This window comes from Pomacea canaliculata, linkage group LG13, assembly GCF_003073045.1.
Source record: "Pomacea canaliculata isolate SZHN2017 linkage group LG13, ASM307304v1, whole genome shotgun sequence".
Taxonomy (NCBI): Eukaryota; Metazoa; Mollusca; class Gastropoda; order Architaenioglossa; family Ampullariidae; genus Pomacea; species Pomacea canaliculata.
In genome coordinates this window covers 16,266,973-16,274,149 of record NC_037602.1, presented here as the reverse complement: position 1 = coordinate 16,274,149, position 7,177 = coordinate 16,266,973, and positions in this window count along the sequence as shown.

Here is a 7,177-nt window from a genome sequence, read left to right as displayed (position 1 = left end):
AACAGCAGATTCCTTCAAGAGCATCCTGACCTTCCAAGGCCAACATTATTTTGCTCATTGTTGGACACTGTACCCTGCACTTCTAATATGAGGCATCGACTTTGTTTAAGTAGCAGCCAGACAAATGGTTTCTTAGAGAAACACCAAAAAACTTTGTCTTACAACACATGGAAGTGTGCGGTCAATCATGGCAAGTATGTTACTATTCAATAGAATAAAAAGCATCAAAGTTTCAGGATGTGTATTTCATGGCTAGCTCAGTTTTTGAATACAAAGAAGATTTATGAATAATACAGTGATGTCCATTAATGTAGCACAGACGTATTGTAAACTACTCAAAAGTATGCTAATGGAATAATATTGGAAACATAAGCAAACACGAAGGTTCTACTCCATGTCTACAATTATTGACACAGCCTCATGTATGTTTTATTAATTATTTTTTCCACTCTTTATGTAATTTTGGCAACGACCGTTTTTGCGACACTACCCTAGTGCATGAGCAGCCTGTGAAACATTGTCGCCCTTTGCATCTGAAGCAGTCAATGGTTATTATATCAACCTTTGTATGGCCTCACCTTCTAGGGCATTATCTCTTTTCTTCCACCAAAGATCGCACTCATAAAATAATCTCTTTGCTTGCAGAAGGATGCACACTTGAATGAATATTCAATGCTTCTGCGCAAGTTCCTGCCGAAGCGCTGGAGAATGGCGTCAGTGTGGTTCGGTTACCTCCCTTGCCATACCCTCCTTCAACATATCTGATGATCCCCAGCCCCACGTTCATTCTAAAAGGATTCCCACACTTCAGGCTGTTGGAGTGTTTCTGATGATGGTGACAGGGGAGTATGTATGATTCTCTTCGTCCATACCTAAGATTGATTTTTGTACAAGAAGTGTGGTTTGAAGATACTGACCTTGCCTTGCGAAGTAGACTAATTAATTGTCATGTTAGAGATGTTCTTTAATCTTGAATATACAATAACAGTAATTCAAAAAAAAGAAGGCAGACTAAAGACATAGCATCCTACGAACAGATTAACTCTAAAAATTGGGAATATTTAGGATTTCAGGAGAGTAATTTATGCTTATCAACGCATGATAGGAAGCTGCTGAAAAAAGTGTGTGTTTGTGTGTGTGTGTGTGTGTGTTTGTGTAGATTTTTGTGTGTGTGTGTGTGTGTGTGTGTTTGTGTAGATTTGTGTGTGTGTGTGGCATTTGTCGAGACAATCACTGCTGCAAGAGTGCTAATTCTCTAAATGTACAAAATACATGACATATACTTATCTGCGATATACTGCTTTATTTTTGCTGTAGTTTTTGTAAATATTGCTTGTTTTGTAACCTTTGCTTTTGACTGCTAACGTTTTCATATTGTCTTTAAAGCCGTTAACTTTTTTACAAGACTTTCTTTTTAGTCAATGTTGACCTTGTCATAAACGTTTTTTATGGGATAGTAAGAAAGTAAGGTAATTACCTCGGGGAGTATTCCTTTATGTATAAATCTTTCAGAATTGAACTATGGTTCATATGTCAGATACCCTACTTATCAGTTATTTTATGTCAGCCATCGCTCAAATAGCAGTTCAGCCCAGTAGGTTATCAGAAAGTTTTGCGGTCAATTCGACCATTTACCAAATCGACCCGATCAGTGCCCTGAGTCGATCGATCACACCCTCAGGTCGACTCGACAACCCTCCACAGACTCTGTCAGTACAAAAGTCGTGTCTTGTGAAATCGAAGACATTTTAAAGAGGAAGAAGTCAGAGAGCGAGAGAGAGAGAAAGAGAGAGTGGGGTTCTGTAGTTACTTAAGTTTCATTCTAAATAGCATTTGCAATGCCTACAGAGTAAACACAACTCTGGAGATCACACCAAAGTTCATTTATTTTCGTGTTTGATTAAATAATGTGGTCAAGTCAACCTGCAGCTGTGGTCGAGTCAGTCGACCAGTGGCAGAGGCTGAATCAGCAAATAGTGGAATCGACCGTTGACAGTATAAACTTGTGTGTGTGACGACCGTGATCAGAACATGGCTCGTACTCAGTGGCAGACCGATCGCTCATGTTTAAAGCTAACAATAAAGAATGCAAAAATCTACGAAGGTAATAGCTCTCTTAAATCTCATTTTTGAACTATGATAATATTAAACATGAAAATGTCAATAGACATGAATCCTCGTCCACGTGTTTAATCTCCAGAGTTGTTACAACACAGAATTTTTGTTTCATTTCTTTTTCAGCTCTGATCACTCCAATTTCACTTTTTGTCACCTACTTTGTTTCCTGATAGGTGTGAAAAAAATTTAATAAAAACTCTTGTCTTTTATCCAGGACCACTTCGCACCCCATACTCCAAAAACTGAGGATCACACTTTAAGTTAAATGAACATTAAGTCCCAAAATGAGGCTAGTATTGCCTTGTTTTTCTAAGATTAAAATGTTGGGTTGCTGGGGAAGTAAATACAGCCATAAATATGCCCGCAGCCACAAGCATCTCAGGGGAGCTAACAGCAGTTCAGTCCCCTGCCTCGCACTTTAAATGAAGGGAGAGGTGGTTGAATGTAAAACCAGCCATACACTCGCTCCCATGGCTTTATTGAAGCATGATGTCCAAGCTATCGCTTCCGTTACCATGTCAGTTGGAATTCAACGACGACAAGCTGCCAATGATCTCTCCTCTCCTCTCTCGTTCTCTTTCTCTCTTTTCCTCTCTCAGCACGTCCTAAAAGCAAATCGAAAGGGATCAACTTTTGCTTGGCATTAAGTTAGCGAAACACGCGTGCATAAAAAATGCCTCTGCAAATAATCTCCTCCAGTTTGAAAGAATGTTTTTAAGGAACATCCTGAGATTGTGTCTTTGTAAAGAAAGCAGTGGCTGAGCTGACAAAGTTTCTAACAGAAGCTAAGGATACAAGAACTACGCAGGGCCTAAAAATGTTTTATTGTTTATTTATTATTTAAGATTTACAGATTTGTAAAAGGTTTTACTCTTTTTTCACTCGTTTGCGCTTGTCAACAATGCAGTGAAGACTGGGTGTGCTGGGTTCAGATCCCGACTCGGCTCGTGTTTTTTTTTCCCTTTGTATGTGTTTCTTTTATATGGCTTGATGCTTTGACGTGATATAGCATTAGTCGCTGGTTTGAAATAAAACAACAATGTTCCACATCAAACCTTTTCTTTCATTGAAGCCCTGTTGCTGCAGCAACCGTTGTGTGTCCATCTTCACCTTGAATCATGTTGTTGTACAATATCACCTGTCCTAGCGCCGTGTGACTCCTGAAATTTGGGACATCGTCTCCTTGCTACAAATGTAAATTTTGTGGTTTACTGTACACACTGTGACCAAAAGTTAGAAGATGAGTGGAAAGACATACACTTGTATTTCGTTTGTTGATGACGTTTTTAACGAATAAAAAGTTGAAGGTGTTGATGCTGACTGAGATCAAGCTGCGTGGAAGCATGGAATGTTTGACTGAAAGCTTGTCCCATTATCACTGTCAAAAGGAAAAGAAAAGAAATAAAAGTAACAAAGAAGTAAAAATTAGATAACAAAACTAAAAAGAGAAAGAAAGAGCAGTGATTAGATTAATTTCCTTCAACAGAAAAATCTTGAACAATGGTCATTTTTCAAGTGTTGAAAAGATAAGAGGAGCAAGAAATTATTTAGTCGAAGTAGAAAGATATGAAATTTGATTTACTTCAGTGGAAGGAAGTCGTAACAATTTTAAAAAAGAAAAAAAAATCTTTTTTCCCTCAAAACCCACCCATGCTACATTAGTTGAAAAACACACGATGTTTGCGAAATACCAGTTGTGCACAAGGAAACAGCTCTGTATGCTCTTTGACATGAATCAATAGCAGATGGAAACACTTTTCCGAAGGAGAAAAGAGCATCACAGAAGATTTGCAGGCGGATGAATACAGCAAGTTATTTAGCATTTCTTCGTTACGTGTTTCCAGAAAATTCAAAACCACGCAAACAGAGCAGGAAGCTGACGAAGCCCACGCAAACTTTTTTTTTTAAAGTTAAATGAAGATTGAATTTAAAATAACTCTGATAGGGGAGAGGTGAAAAAGCAGGGAGGAGGTGGGAAGAAATGACGGTTGGGAGGGTACGAGGGGTGAAGGAAAAATCTTGCTTCTGGAGTGACGGCGTCACGCGGAACAACAGTTCCAATTTTCTCGTCCATCTCCAGAGTGTGGAGGCTGACACACGAAGGGTCTGTTGCCGGACGGACAGGACACCTAATCGCAGACGATGGCCCCCGGCAAAGCCGACACTTCCAATATCTCATTGATCAGCGGGGTGGCAGTGTAAACGCGCACTCTGGAATCTCCTCCGTGCCACTAAACACACTCCCTCCCGCGGACGGTTCCACAGAGACCGTTTCTCCGTCCGTCACGTGACGTCGCATGAGGTGTGCGGCAACCAAAGGAAACAAAGTAACGAAGAATTGAAAGGTTGCCACCGTGCAGTATCTTGAAGCCTTGCGACCAGGTGAAAATATTTCCATCTATACGACAGCACACAAGCTTCCTAACGAACTTCCAAGTTGATAATTTGAGTCTGATTTAAAATTAATCTCAAAGAAGATGACAACCTTAAAGAATGTTAAGCTGTCATCAGTTTGGAAAAATTACAGGTTCTGAAAATTTCAAAATTAGCATTCATTTAGGAGGAAATAAAAAACACTCATCAGATGATTTAAATACGAAAGTATGACATGTTAAAGGTTATAACCAATGATAGCATTAATAATATTTTGTCATTAGAGAAATTCAGCTTTTGTAAAATGTCGCTGATTGCAAGATGCTGACTGCTGTGCAAATCGGATCTCATAATTCTGATGCTGAAAGGCTTACAACATGCCAACAAAACAGAGTAGAAATAATATCTTGTAAATCAGTTAGCGTCGTGTTAAGCTTTTAAAAACAATAATTACTGTAAAGAGTCGACAACCGTTCTTATGGAAAGTTTCATTCGATCATCAGGAAGCACACTTTAATGCGTGCAGGTTGTGTGTTTTCAAGTTTGTCTCTTCATCTTTGCGCACGTAGTGATACTTGGCTGTGGACTCATTACTGAGTTCAGGAAGGAAAGAAGAGAGGGTTGTAGATTGGAGAAAAACATTTCTTCCTTCGCTTAATTTCATCAGCGTCAGTTGTCGCCCCTGTGACGTGCAGCTCAGTGGCCTTGACCGAGTAATTTTCCGCGCCAAACACCTCGAGGTGACAGTGACGTACGAGTTGAAATTTTATTTTCAATATCAGGTGCAGCCTCAGGTCTGAAGGCTAAACGTCAAGGCGAGTTTTTGTGGTTTTGGTATAAGAGTTGATGCTGTCAGTGTTATCGTTCTTGAAGCGGTGTCTCCTTTCACTGCAGGCCTTTTAAAATTAAAAATGAGAGGAAGGCGGAAAATGAAGAAAGGATGAAGTTTGTACAAAAGATGCTTTCAAGAAAGATAACCACGTTTCGCGGATTGTCTTATCTGAGTGGTGTGACACCTACAGCAACTAGTGTGACAAACTTATTATGTTTTTCAGTTAGATGAAGTAATGTGCAGTGTGAGAAGCATGGTCTGAAAAATAGTACTGAAAGTGTATTTAAGGGATTACAACTTTTTCACTTACTAGATTGAACAACACAGCACAGTGGGATAATAGACGTTCACTACATTCAGAGTTTGTGTGTCCATGGTAGTGGATAGAATGTGGAAATAAAAACAAAAGCAGAAAACAAACAACAGCAACATGAGCTAGGTGAGCAAGGTGGAAATTACTCTGGCTAATACATCTTATTTAAACTAAGTTGACAAACTTGATAAGCAATCAGGAAGTTCTCCAAATCGGCTTTGCCAAGATTAAAGAAGGAAAAGAAATTTAGAACGGAAAATTATAGTTTCTTGTTTAAAACATTTTTAATGCACAGCTCAATGCTTTTATTACTCAAGCCTTTCTCCGTACTATTTTTAAGGAAATTTCCCTACAGGCTATTCTCACGGTATGAATGTTGTTGGAGAGGCCGAGCAGCCCTTAACATCCGCATCAACTCTTATGCCCACCCCAAGGCGGGCAATAACCTTTTTTTTAAAATTACAAGTGAGGTTTCCCTTTAATTTCGTTTCAACATCTCTCCATCCATCACTTCGTAGATGTTTACGGAAATAAGGCTCGAAGACTTCATTATAATAAAATCATCTAATTCCGTGTCTTCCTAATGAAATGTAACGGAAATAACTACATCAAGGGCATTTATGACGCTGAAATTTTATTACAAATGAAAGGTTCGTTCAAAATTGCTTCTACTTATTTCTTTTCCTTCATCTTGTTTTTATTGACAATTGCATTTTAGCCCCTTTTACAATTTTTTTTTTTTTTTGCTAACAAGTTCATTACTACCTCTATCAGCTCTCGCTCTGGTTTCGTGATCTTCACTGGCGCACTAGGAGCTGGTGGTGCTGAGCTCAGCTTAGCTAAGATCGAGCGAGTTTCGATTTTTGCTGCAACCTTCACGGCGGGTGAAACACCGAGGAAGGAATGGAGAATGAGGAACCGGGCATAAAGGGACGCAACTGTGCCTTTTACTGCTATGAGACTTGTCGCATTTACCTCCCTTGCCTTTCATCTAGTCATGTCGACGTTTAATTTGATTATTTAACCGGCATTTTTACGATATCATTATGTTGTCATTAGGCAGTAAGTTTCCAATCTTTTCTTCCTCATTCGTAAGTTGGTTTATTTTCCACATCCAGTTTACCGACAAAATGAACGGGTGACAGTATTATGCACACTGTACCTAGCGGCTGGACAGAAAGGGACAGAAATCTGCAAACCTTTCTCAGAAAGTGTTTGTGAGTGACTTCCCTGGTGAAAAACAAAATGTTTAAAAAATACTGACAACAAACTAAGGCTTAACTCTGAAACACAAAGAAGCAAAAACCTTATGGTGAATTATATGTCCGTCAACAACAACAACAACAACAACAACAACAACAACAACAACAACAACAACAACAACAACAAAAAATAAAATAAAATAAATAAATGAAAAATAAAAAAATAAAAATAAGAAAATAAAAAACACACACACTTACATATGGACATTAATCCCTATAAATGTTATTTAACATAGGCGAGCGCACACGCACGCGCGCGCAAGCGCAGAAACATTTCAA